Source organism: Salmo salar, unplaced genomic scaffold (assembly GCF_965601325.2).
Source record: "Salmo salar unplaced genomic scaffold, fSalSal1 ptg000221l, whole genome shotgun sequence".
Lineage (NCBI taxonomy): Eukaryota > Metazoa > Chordata > Actinopteri > Salmoniformes > Salmonidae > Salmo > Salmo salar.
Window position 1 is genome coordinate 1,743,890 of NW_027675333.1, and position 13,611 is coordinate 1,757,500.

Consider the following 13,611-nt stretch of genomic DNA (forward strand, 5'->3'; position numbering starts at 1 on the left):
GGGGCGACCGATAGAGATATTAGGAACTCACGCTGGGGCGACCGATAGAGATATTAGGAACTCACGCTGGGGCGACCGATAGAGATAATAGGAACTCACGCTGGGGCGACCGATAGAGATATTAGGAACTCACGCTGGGGCGACCGATAGAGATATTAGGATCTCACGCTGGGGCGACCGATAGAGATATTAGGAACTCACGCTGGGGCGACCGATAGAGATATTAGGAACTCACGCTGGGGCGACCGATAGAGATATTAGGAACTCACGCTGGGGCGACCGATAGAGATATTAGGAACTCACGCTGTGGGGCGACCGATAGAGATATTAGGAACTCACGCTGGGGCGACCGATAGAGATATTAGGAACTCACGCTGGGGCGACCGATAGAGGTAATAGGAACTCACGCTGGGGCGACCGATAGAGATATTAGGAACTCACGCTGGGGCGACCGATAGAGATATTAGGAACTCACGCTGGGGCGACCGATAGAGATATTAGGAACTCACGCTGGGGCGACCGATAGAGATATTAGGAACTCACGCTGGGGCGACCGATAGAGATATTAGGAACTCACGCTGGGGCGACCGATAGAGATATTAGGAACTCACGCTGGGGCGACCGATAGAGATATTAGGAACTCACGCTGGGGCGACCGATAGAGATATTAGGAACTCACGCTGGGGCGACCGATAGAGATATTAGGATCTCACGCTGGGGCGACCGATAGAGATATTAGGAACTCACGCTGGGGCGACCGATAGAGATATTAGGAACTCACGCTGGGGCGACCGATAGAGATATTAGGAACTCACGCTGGGGCGACCGATAGAGATATTAGGAACTCACGCTGGGGCGACCGATAGAGATATTAGGAACTCATGCTGGGGCGACCGATAGAGATAATAGGAACTCACGCTGGGGCGACCGATAGAGATATTAGGAACTCACGCTGGGGCGACCGATAGAGATATTAGGAACTCACGCTGGGGCGACCGATAGAGATATTAGGAACTCACGCTGGGGCGACCGATAGAGATATTAGGAACTCACGCTGGGGCGACCGATAGAGATATTAGGAACTCACGCTGGGGCGACCGATAGAGATATTAGGAACTCACGCTGGGGCGACCGATAGAGATATTAGGAACTCACGCTGGGGCGACCGATAGAGATATTAGGAACTCACGCTGGGGCGACCGATAGAGATATTAGGAACTCACGCTGGGGCGACCGATAGAGATATTAGGAACTCACGCTGGGGCGACCGATAGAGATATTTGGAACTCACGCGTGAAGGGTTAAATCACTTTCTGGACCACAGGTTCTAGAACAGCTTCTATCCCAGTTCTATCTGCCTGTTAAATCAGTTTCTGGACCACAGGTTCTAGAACAGCTTCTATCCCAGTTCTATCTGCCTGTTAAATCAGTTTCTGGACCACAGGTTCTAGAACAGCTTCTATCCCAGTTCTATCTGCCTGTTAAATCAGTTTCTGGACCACAGGTTCTAGAACAGCTTCTATCCCAGTTCTACCTGTTTTTTCATTTTTGACATAATGAGCACTCCTGGAAGTGACAGATTTTGACTCACATTGAGTGATAAGACTGAGCTATTTAAAAACACTTTTTCAACATTTCAAGATAGCAGTTAGTTCAGTTTGATCTTATTAAAGACAGCTGTATCATTTTTTTATTCATTTTGACATATTGTTTGGGACCACTTTTTTTGCTCTGTTTGAAGGCTGTCAGCTTCTTCTCAGGAGGAGAATCACTTAGCCTTTCGACTAATTTTCAAATGATAGGATGCCTATTTAAAAACACTTTAGTAGGTGCAAGCGTCCCACCTAGCCCATAGAGGTTAAACCTAAACAGAATAAGTTGCAACTTAAGGTATAATTATTTTATTCATTTTGACATATTGTTTGGGACCACTTTTTTTGCTCTGTTTGAAGGCTGTCAGCTTCTTCTCAGGAAGAGAATCCCTTAGCCTTTCGACTAATTTTGGGTTAGTTGGACTAATTTTGGGTTAGTTCTCTCAAGAAGAACTAACCCATCTCAACATGACGGAGAGTAAGACAGGAGAACCTATTTCAACATGACAGAGAGTAAGTCAGGAGTCCCTGACCTTATCTTCTCTATAGAAGATGTCTGGTAGGCAGGGCTGGGCGATATGGACCAAAAGTCATATTCCGATATATTTAGGCTGAATATCGATATAAGATATATATCCTGATATTTTTTTCTGCAAAGTGAGAGCAAATGTTCAGTCAAAGTCAAAGCCAGATATGACATGTCTCAAGTAGTTTTATTGAAAGCGGCTATTTCAGTGAACAGTTGAAAAATCAAATGAATAAATAATAAACAGGGCTCTTCACCTGGTTCAGATTAAATGCTCAGCTGTTCAAATAACAACAACATGTAAACATAAACACTGTAGAACAACAGGACGACCTTTTTGGAATCAAAGCTCCATAAGGTGCACATTTAAATAAATACAAATATCTTAAACAAAAATAGCCTATAAAATAAAATAGGCCTGTCTTTTTCTGAAATAAATATTATATATATTTATGAGAAAAGTCAACTTTTTTTTTAGTTTGACAACTTTAAATGGCTTATTAAAATCAAATTACAGATTTCTTCTCCTTTCTAACAAATCCACAGATGCAAATAACGAACATTACAAAATAATAAACTATGACAAACCCTAGTAAGGGCAGCAATTATATATAAATAAAGAACAAAATAAAGTGCTCAGTTTGAGAAAATGTTTTTTAAACATCAGCCTGAGATTACCATTTGCTTTTTGTTAACTCAATTTCTTATCTGAACAGCTTCAACCAGTTGCACAAGAAACAGACTATCAACTCAATAAACATTTTCCCCCTCTTTTTTTACTTTGATAAACAGTAATGCTGTCTTGAGGTAGACATTAGAAGACAAGCGTGTCCTCCTTCGTTTAAAGATTTTGTGCGAGAAACACCAGCCTGTCAACGGCATCCGGCTTCAGAGATGCTCTGTGGCAGGTCACGATATTGCCACTGCAGCTGAAAACCCTTTCGGAGGGTGAACTGGTAGCTGGTACCAAGAGATACTTTTTTGCCAGGTGGCTCAGAGCTGGAAAGACAACTTCATGATCCTTCCACCACTTGAGGGGATCAGTGTCACTCTCCAGACTTGCTGACTGCAAGTAACTTGACAGTTCATTTTCAATAGCCTCCCTCTTGGTTGGTGGCGCAGTGGTGGTGGCTGTGCGCTGCTTGAAGAAGCTTGCCAGTGTCTTAGCTTTTGGTGCCACTGCTGCTTCTCCATCTGCAGGCTCAGGCACAGTTGGCACACGTAGGTAAGGCGGTTGACAGCTGCTCTGATCAGCCAGTAGCGTCTCCACCTCCAAGACAGCTCTGTGCTTCAATGCATCAACTTTTTCACTTGGGATATAGGTGGCCCTGAAGCGTGGATCCACAAATGAAGCCATCTCCAATAGGTCAGTAGTGGCTGGGTCAGAATACTTGCGGTTGAGGTACTCAACAATGCCGGTCTTGATCGATTTGCAAAGCTCGCTATCACCCTCTTCACATGCCAGGAGACTTTCGTTAAAAAGGTGCAGCACAGGTTTTACATATGATAGAGTGACGTACTCCTCACCTGACAAAGCATCGGTAAAGTCCTGGAGAGGTTTCAGGACCTTTTGGACTGCTTCTAGGACCTCTAAGTCCTGCCAGGTAGGGACAAGGTGCCTGGTCTTTTTGTCATTAGACAGGACTTTGGCCAGTGCTCCTTCCTGCTCCAGGACTCTCTCTATCATCTGCTGCCTTGATCCCCAGCGTGTGGCAGACTCGGTTATGAGTTGGTGACTTGGCAGACCCAGCTGAATCTGGACTTCAGCAAGATGTCTCCTTTTCTTCCAGCTCTACCAAAAACAGCTTACAATTCTCTTGCACAGAGAAATGGCCCGGGTGACGCGCTTGTCATTCATGCCATGTCCTGTCAGAAACATAAAAAAAACTATTAAACAAATGTGCTTATGCGAGAAAATTTGACTCTGTTTTCACTTTAACACACTCATACAACTAAGTGCTTTCCAAAATCAAGCTTTAGAAATATTCTACATTAATATTTTCTTGTTTCATAGTTTATTTTTTTTAAATCAACGCCAGTCCTAATCATAAATATCAAATATTATATTCATTTATTTTGTGAATTTGAATCCTGTAAGTGATTTTTATGTATTATTATTTGTGTATAATTTATAAATGATGACTATACTGTATGTACATTTACTGATGTTTCGTTCTTGTTCTTAGTATTTATGCTTAGTATTTAATGCTACTTCATATTTCTACTCCACTAAAAACTCCACAATGTTTAGGCCTACCTACGTGTCAACATTAGTTTCTAGTTACTTTGCAGTTGGCTCTTCAATCCAGAGAAAAAACTATAGTCTATCATAATAACTAAATATGTTACCTTGATGATATCAACAGGCTAACCAGCATTTTAAAGTCATAATTACCTCACCTTTACCAGCTGTAACATTAAAGTGGTAAACACATCAATGCATCACTAATTCTTATCCAATAACCTAATAAATATGGTTCTGAAATCTACCATCCTGTATTGTAAGTGATTTTACTTTTAGCACTTTATGTTTTGTGTTTTATTAATCCATTTTTGGCCAAGACAGCAGCATAAAACAAAACAAGTTGCAGACAGACACAAAGGAAAATAATGAAAAACTAATATTTGAATATGTTTTTTTCTTTAAAGTAAAATATGTGAATAGTCCTTAATAAAACACTGCACTCCCCAATAGCCAAGTGTAGTCTGACCGAAGCACTGCATCCTCATCGTTCAGCTCCACCGCTCTGACCACGTCGCTCCCGTTGGCGGTTGTTATAGCAACCGGATGCTTTTCTTGGAGTTTCCCAGCTTGCGTCCTGCGAGGCCTCAGCTATATGCTCACCGGTGTGATCCTGGGGGGAAATAACTTGTTTTGGAGACACGACGCTGTTTTCATCTCCCCCAGTCGTTGAATGAAGTGAACATGTCACGCTTCATGTAAAGGCTCACATTGTCCTGCTCGACCCACATATCGCTGGTCAACGCCAAAATGGGTCCCGTTAGCGAGCCGGTCAGCAAGGCTCTGCCTGACTTCAGTGGACATTTGTGGCAGTGCTTCTCGTGTAAAGTAGTTGGGAAGCTCATATCTCGGGTCCATAGTTTTCAGTAGCTTTTTGAATCCGACTTGTTCCACAGTTGCAACAGGGACCATATCTTTAGCAATGTGATAGGACACCGCTGTAGTTATAGTACACCACTTGCCAATTTTCTTTTCATTAGGCACACTGCGGGAAAATGAAGTTTGCAGTGAGCTTTGTTTCGGGGCTTTTTCGGGTTGTCGACGGCTTGCGGCTGGGGCTTCTGCAGCGCGCAGTTTCACACACTCTTCGTATTGCAGTTTGTGCCACTGTTTTAGGTGGTGAAAAAGATTTGTAGTGCTTCCACCCCTGGCTGTAACTTTTTTTATGGCACTGCCTACATATAACGTGATTTTGTTGCTCATCTGATACTTTGAATCCGAACCATCTCCAAATGACTGAGCCAATGCTTTTTCTTTTACTAACCAATTCCTCGTCAAAACGCTCCGCAGACGCTGTTGCTTCCTCCATGTTTGTTGAAGTGTCTGTTCCTGCCCCTCCGCCCTCTGTGCATGAAAGAGGAGGCGCGGGGAGCAGCGCAGAGAGCTCCGGGTCTGCAGCTTGCTTGGAGCAAGGATCAAAGCGCAAATTTCAACTATATCGATATATGCGAAATGGTCTAATTTCATATCACATTTAAAATATATATCGATATATTTTTTATATCGATATATCGCCCAGCCCTAGTCAGGCTGATAAGAACAATTCTTATTTTGTATAACGGGTCACTTAGGATGGCAGTAGCATTGTTGACGAAATGCAGGCATCGCAGCAGAATTAGGAAGCGGTCTTGGGAAAAGAGGGTGGCAAAGAAGGGAGTTGCAAACATAGGATCTGTGCTCCAGTATTCTCTTAGGGAGTTCTTCTTTACTATCCCCATGAGGAGGACTGTCACCAGGAAGGTATACATTTCACTAATTGTGGTTGTCACCCATTTAGCGAGTTTCCCCCTCACTCCTGGCTCTCTCTTCTCCTGTAGCTCCAAGGCATAGCGATTGGTCTCCTGTACTATGTTTCCCACCAGCTCCTCTGTCAGAAACAACTTGAAGCACTCTGCCTCAGATGGAAATGGACTCCAGACTGGGACTCATCAAAACAAACAGCAGGGCCAGGAGGGGTGAAATGACTGGTGGCCTTCCAGCTACCACAGAACTCCTGTACTTCATCCACTGTCGGTCTCCCTCCATCACCACCAGCATCTTCAAAGGGACCTGGTACTTGGTCAGTGGACAAGGGAACCTCAGATTCAGGGTTCTCAATGGCTACAAGGTTGGGGGGGGGGGGGGGGGGGGGGGGGGCAGCTCCTCACTGTCAGAATCTGATTCCTGACTTTCAGACTCAGACTCATTGTCAGAATTGTAAAAAAAATCTCCAGAATTTCCACATTTGTGAGTTGTCTCCTTTTGAAAGACATTGCTAATGCTACAGCTTAGCTCACTAGCTACATACATAAACAACAACACTGAATGGCTCAGAGTGAGAGGGGACGTGATTGACTGCCGGCATGCGTCACTTGTATCAATAAATCACCATCAGAAAATGTTTTGTGAGGTAATTATTTGTATTTACTGTTTTATTCACATGTTTTCAGTTCTGGGTGACAAATCATGCATTCCGATTCTTGCATAGATTGTAATGGGCACATATTATGTGTGTAAAATACTTATTTGAAGGTTATACTGATTATGATGAGCTAAGCTAATTCCAGCTATGTGTATGGAGCCATGTTTGTTGACATACAATGCATTCTGGGTTTCACGTAATCATCCGTTTGACCAAAGATGTTATAACAAAATGAGGTGAGTAAGAGTTCACTCATTTTTTGAATACTTCCGGAAATGAATGGTGGGATGTGAACGACGGTAGATGACACACCCCTTCAACACTATAAACAGACCGAACTCATCTTGTCTTTTATTATCTTCGGTTTCTGTGAGGGGAAAAATGCATGGCTGCTCGCTGAAACTAATCGTCGGATTACTGTCGATTTCTAGAAAGTGTTTTACCTAATTATTTCGATCAATGGTGAGCTCACCCCGTGATGTGATTAATTATACATAGTAATTGCAATTAGCTAATTCATATTGTAGTTTACGTCAGCCGAGAGTTAGAAAATATGACTGCTTGTGTTGGGTCAATCTTTCTTCAGTTAGCGCTACGACAAATGTAGCCTACATTTTTTCCGGTTAGGATGATTGTGTTGTGATATATATATATATATATACTTCTGTGAATATCTGAACCATTTGCATCCAAAAATAAACTGCTCACATTCTGGAGATAAACTTTGTAAGGACTGTGTGTGTGTTTTGTGTAAATAGTTTCTGAAAAAAGTGTGTCCAGCTCAAACGCTGATTGTTGCGTCATTGGAAACTGTCCGTTGTAAACGAGTGTTCTAAATGAGTGTTCTAAAGAGTGTTCTAAACGAGGGTTCTAAATGAGGGTTCTAAATGAGGGTTCTAAAGAGCGTTCGAAATGAGTGTTCTCAAAGAGCGTTCTAAATGAGCGTTCTAAATGAGTGTTCTAAATGAGGGTTCTAAAGAGCATTCTAAATGAGCGTTGTAAATGAGTGTTCTAAATGAGTGTTCTAAAAGAGGGTTCTAAAAGAGCGTTCTAAATGAGCGTTCTAAACGAGGGTTCGTATGAGGGTTCTAAATGTGTGTTCTAAATGAGTGTTCTAATGAGCATTCTAAACGAGGGTTCTAAATGAGGGTTCTAAATGAGGGTTTTAAAATAGCGTTCTAAATGAGGGTTCTAAAAGAGCGTTCTAAACGAGCGTTCTAAACGAGTGTTCTAAATTAGTGTTTGTAATGAGGGTTCTAAATGTGTGTTCTAAATGAGGGTTCTAATGAGTGTTCTAAATGAGGGTTCTAAATGAACGTTCTAAATGAGGGTTTTAAAATAGCGTTCTAAATGAGGGTTCTAAATGAGGGTTCTAAATGAGTGTTCTAAAGAGCGTTCTAAAAGAGTGTTCTAAAAGAGGGTTCTAAAAGAGGGTTCTAAAAGAAGCGTTCTAAAAGAGGGTTCTAAAAGAGCGTTCTAAAAGAGTGTTCTAAAAGAGCGTTCTAAATTAGTGTTCGTAATGAGGGATCTAACTGTGCGTTCTAAATGAGGGTTCTAAATGAGCGCTCTAAATGAGTGTTAGGCTATATAGTGCACTGTGTTTGACCAAGGTCCACAGTTAATTGTAGTGCACAATTTAGTGTTCTAATCACACAGCGCTTCAGGAACCACTGTAGAACGATCACACCCCGTGTGACAGGCAGACAGGTTAGGGTTAGGAGGTGTTACTAGACAGACAGACAGACCTGTCAGGTTAGGAGGTGTCACTAGACAGACAGACAGACAGATAGACAGACAGACAGACAGGTTAGGGTTAGGAGGTGTTACTGTACAGACAGACAGGTTAGGGTTAGGAGGTGTTACTAGACAGACAGACAGTCAGGTTAGGAGGTGTCACTAGACAGACAGACAGACAGACAGACAGGTTAGGGTTAGGAGGTGTTACTAGACAGACAGACAGACAGACAGGTTAGGGTTAGGAGGTGTTACTGTACAGACAGACAGACAGACAGGTTAGGGTTAGGAGGTGTTACTGTACAGACAGACAGGTTAGGGTTAGGAGGTGTTACTAGACAGACAGACAGTCAGGTTAGGAGGTGTCACTAGACAGACAGACAGACAGACAGACAGACAGACAGACAGACAGACAGACAGACAGGTTAGAGTTAGGAGGTGTTACTGTACAGACAGACAGACAGACAGACAGACAGACAGACAGGTTAGGGTTAGGAGGTGTTACTGTACAGACAGACAGACAGACAGACAGACAGACAGGTTAGGGTTAGGTGTTACTGTACAGACAGACAGGTTAGGGTTAGGAGGTGTTACTGTACAGACAGACAGACAGACAGACAGGTTAGGGTTAGGAGGTGTTACTGAACAGACAGACAGACAGGTTAGGAGGTGTTACTATACAGACAGACAGACAGGCAGACATACAGGTTAGAGTTAGGAGGTGTTACTGTACAGACAGACAGACAGAGACAGACAGACAGGTTAGGGTTAGGAGGTGTTACTAGACAGACAGACAGACAGGTTAGGGTTAGGAGGTGTTACTATACAGACAGACAGACAGAGACAGACAGACAGGTTAGGGTTAGGAGGTGTTACTATACAGACAGACAGACAGGTTAGGGTTAGGAGGTGTTACTAGACAGACAGACAGACAGACAGGTTAGGGTTAGGAGGTGTTACTGGACAGACAGACAGACAGACAGGTTAGGGTTATGAGGTGTTACTATACAGAGAGACAGACAGACAGGTTAGGGTTAGGAGGTGTTACTATACAGACAGACAGACAGGTTAGAGTTAGGAGGTGTTACTGAACAGACAGACAGACAGACAGGTTAGGAGGTGTTACTAGACAGACAGACAGACAGAGAGACAGACAGACAGGTTAGGGTTAGGAGGTGTTACTGAAAAGACAGACAGACAGACAGAGAGACAGACAGAGAGACAGGTTAGAGTTAGGAGGAAAAAAATGCATGGCTGCACGCTGAAACTAATCGTCGGATTACTGTCGATTTCTAGAAAGTGTTTTACCTAATTATTTCGATCAATGGTGAGCTCACCCCGTGATGTGATTAATTATACATAGTAATTGCTATTAGCTAATTCATATTGTAGTTCACGCCAGCCGAGAGTTAGAAAATATGACTGCTTGTGTTGGGTCAATCTTTCTTCAGTTAGCGCTACGACAAATGTAGCCTACATTTTTCCGGTTAGGATGATTGTATTGTGCTATATATATATTTCTGTGTGTTGTGACATGAGTATGAAATTGTCATTCTGGTTGTTTTAGGGACTCCTGAAACAACCAGCAAACCAGGCTGTCGTTCTGTGAAACAGTGAATGTATAGAATCTAGTTAGCTGAAGAATTTACTGTAAATTGAATGTACAATTGTGTAAGCTTGCCTTGCTGATATTTGCCATGCAGATAGATGAAATAACGTAGCTAGCTATGTTCTTGCTTATTGTGCAGTGGATGATTAAAATACCTGTATGCCTATGGATGTGTAGCTAGCTATCTAGCCGATCTGTGTATGGACCCAAACGTTTGGTATACATATTAGTTCAGAACCTATGAACCTCAGCTATCATAGCCAGTTGTATCAACTTCAAAACAGCCTGAATGACATTAATGAAGCCTATGGATTGAGTAGAATATAATATAACTTTGTGCCAAGGATGCAAGTTGTATATACATGTAGTTATTACCATGCATGAGATCCCCACATTGTAGCCTGTACATTTAATATATTCACTGATCATGTACTCTACCTTGGCAAATAAAGGTGCAGTTTAGGTATGAATGTCTTTGAGATTATTTTTCAGTCATATCCAATACCAGGAGTATCAAATTCCAGTCTTTGAATGACGCTGTGTCTGCATGTATGTATTACAATTATACACTTCAACAGTGTTTACCAATCTTGGTCCTGGGACATCAATGGTTACACATTGTAACTAATAGACTAGAAACAGGATTTAACTAGTTAATTCATATATACAGAAATATAATGTTAAAAAACAGAACACCACTTCCTATGCATCATGTAAATACTCTAACACTGGTTCATCTCAACATCTAATGCCCTTCATCTGCATTGATCTGATAAACACAGGATAGGTGGAGTATTTCATCACATTACAATTATAGGTAGGTAATTCATATATACTGCTCAAAAAAATAAAGGGAACACTTAAACAACACATCCTAGATCTGAATGAAATAAATAATCTTATTAAATACTTTTTTCTTTACATAGTTGAATGTGCTGATAACAAAATCACACAAAAATAATCAATGGAAATCCAATTTATCAACCCATGGAGGTCTGGATTTGGAGTCACACTCAAAATTAAAGTGGAAAACCACACTACAGGCTGATCCAACTTTGATGTAATGTCCTTAAAACAAGTCAAAATGAGGCTCAGTAGTGTGTGTGGCCTCCACGTGCCTGTATGACCTCCCTACAACGCCTGGGCATGCTCCTGATGAGGTGGCGGATGGTCTCCTGAGGGATCTCCTCCCAGACCTGGACTAAAGCATCCGCCAACTCCTGGACAGTCTGTGGTGCAACGTGGCGTTGGTGGATGGAGCGAGACATGATGTCCCAGATGTGCTCAATTGGATTCAGGTCTGGGGAACGGGCGGGCCAGTCCATAGCATCAATGCCTTCCTCTTGCAGGAACTGCTGACACACTCCAGCCACATGAGGTCTAGCATTGTCTTGCATTAGGAGGAACCCAGGGCCAACTGCACCAGCATATGGTCTCACAAGGGGTCTGAGGATCTCATCTCGGTACCTAATGGCAGTCAGGCTACCTCTCAATTTAGAACACACATTTAGAACCCTCGTTTAGAACGCTCATTTAAACGCTCATTTAGAACCCTCGTTTAGAACGCTCATTTAGAACCCTCGTTTAGAACACTCATTTAGAACGCTCTTTTAGAACCCTCGTTTAGAACGCTCTTTTAGAACCCTCATTTAGAACCCTCATTTAGAACCCTCGTTTAGAACCCTCATTTAGAACGCTCTTTTAGAACCCTCATTTAGAACGCTCATTTACAACAACAATCAGCGTTTGAGCTGGACACTTTTTTCAGAAACTATTTACACAAAAACACACACAGTCCTTACAAAGTTTATCTCCAGAATGTGAGCAGTTTATTTTTTGAAGGAAATGGTTCATATATTCACAGAAGTATATATATTTAATCACTGAACAGTAGCAGAACTTACTTCATCTGTTCCTGACTCTGGATAGTGGATTAAAAAGACCACCTGTTGTTACATCAACACCAGACATCATGATTCATGGAAATGGACATTGTATTTTATCAAATATGAAAACCTTAAATCTCTTCAAATTCAAATCAGTCAGAAAATAAGGATTGTACATAAAACAGAGCAGAATAAATCATCACATCTGGGGACCATCACCACCAGCATGACTAGTATCTATGTGGACCCTACTACAGTTTAACCAGCTCAGCTATAGACTACACCAGCATGACTAGTATCTATGTGGACCCTACTACAGTTTAACCAGCTCAGCTATAGACTACACCAGCATGACTAGTATCTATGTGGACCCTACTACAGTTTAACCAGCTCAGCTATAGACTACACCAGCATGACTAGTATCTATGTGGACCCTACTACAGTTTAACCAGCTCAGCTATAGACTACACCAGCATGACTAGTATCTATGTGGACCCTACTACAGTTTAACCAGCTCAGCTATAGACTACACCAGCATGACTAGTATCTATGTGAACCCTACTACAGTTTAACCAGCTCAGCTATAGACTACACCAGCATGACTAGTATCTATGTGGACCCTACTACAGTTTAACCAGCTCAGCTATAGACTACACCAGCATGACTAGTATCTATGTGGACCCTACTACAGTTTAACCAGCTCAGCTATAGACTACACCAGCATGACTAGTATCTATGTGGACCCTACTACAGTTTAACCAGCTCAGCTATAGACTACACCAGCATGACTAGTATCTATGTGGACCCTACTACAGTTTAACCAGCTCAGCTATAGACTACACCAGCATGACTAGTATCTATGTGAACCCTACTACAGTTTAACCAGCTCAGCTATAGACTACACCAGCATGACTAGTATCTATGTGGACCCTACTACAGTTTAACCAGCTCAGCTATAGACTACACCAGCATGACTAGTATCTATGTGGACCCTACTACAGTTTAACCAGCTCAGCTATAGACTACACCAGCATGACTAGTATCTATGTGGACCCTACTACAGTTTAACCAGCTCAGCTATAGACTACACCAGCATGACTAGTATCTATGTGGACCCTACTACAGTTTAACCAGCTCAGCTATAGACTACACCAGCATGACTAGTATCTATGTGGACCCTACTACAGTTTAACCAGCTCAGCTATAGACTACACCAGCATGACTAGTATCTATGTGGACCCTACTACAGTTTAACCAGCTCAGCTATAGACTACACCAGCATGACTAGCATCTATGTGGACCCTACTACAGTTTAACCAGCTCAGCTATAGACTACACCAGCATGACTAGTATCTATGTGGACCCTACTACAGTTTAACCAGCTCAGCTATAGACTACACCAGCATGACTAGTATCTATGTGGACCCTACTACAGTTTAACCAGCTCAGCTATAGACTACACCAGCATGACTAGTATCTATGTGGACCCTACTACAGTTTAACCAGCTCAGCTATAGACTACACCAGCATGACTAGTATCTATGTGGACCCTACTACAGTTTAACCAGCTCAGCTATAGACTACACCAGCATGACTAGTATCTATGTGGACCCTACTACAG

At 42.3% G+C, this 13,611-nt stretch overlaps 2 protein-coding genes across 5 annotated transcripts in view; both read right to left on the reverse strand.

Annotated features, from left to right (window-relative positions):
• LOC145850252 (tripartite motif-containing protein 16-like) overlaps positions 1-13,611 on the reverse strand; it is a 698,685-nt gene that overhangs the window by 590,374 nt on the left and 94,700 nt on the right. The window contains exon 9 of one of the 4 annotated variants that reach the window (XM_082971216.1): positions 11,907-13,611. This exon is cut by the window's right edge and continues 754 nt beyond it. The exons of the other annotated variants lie outside the window; for them this stretch is intronic. The gene's annotated coding sequence lies outside the window, so the exon portion shown is untranslated. Of the gene's footprint in view, positions 1-11,906 lie in introns of those variants that run through there. 4 annotated transcript variants of the gene reach the window in all.
• The window catches only part of LOC123735050 (cell adhesion molecule CEACAM6), a 94,475-nt gene that overhangs the window by 60,034 nt on the left and 20,830 nt on the right, over positions 1-13,611 (reverse strand). The window lies entirely within an intron of this gene.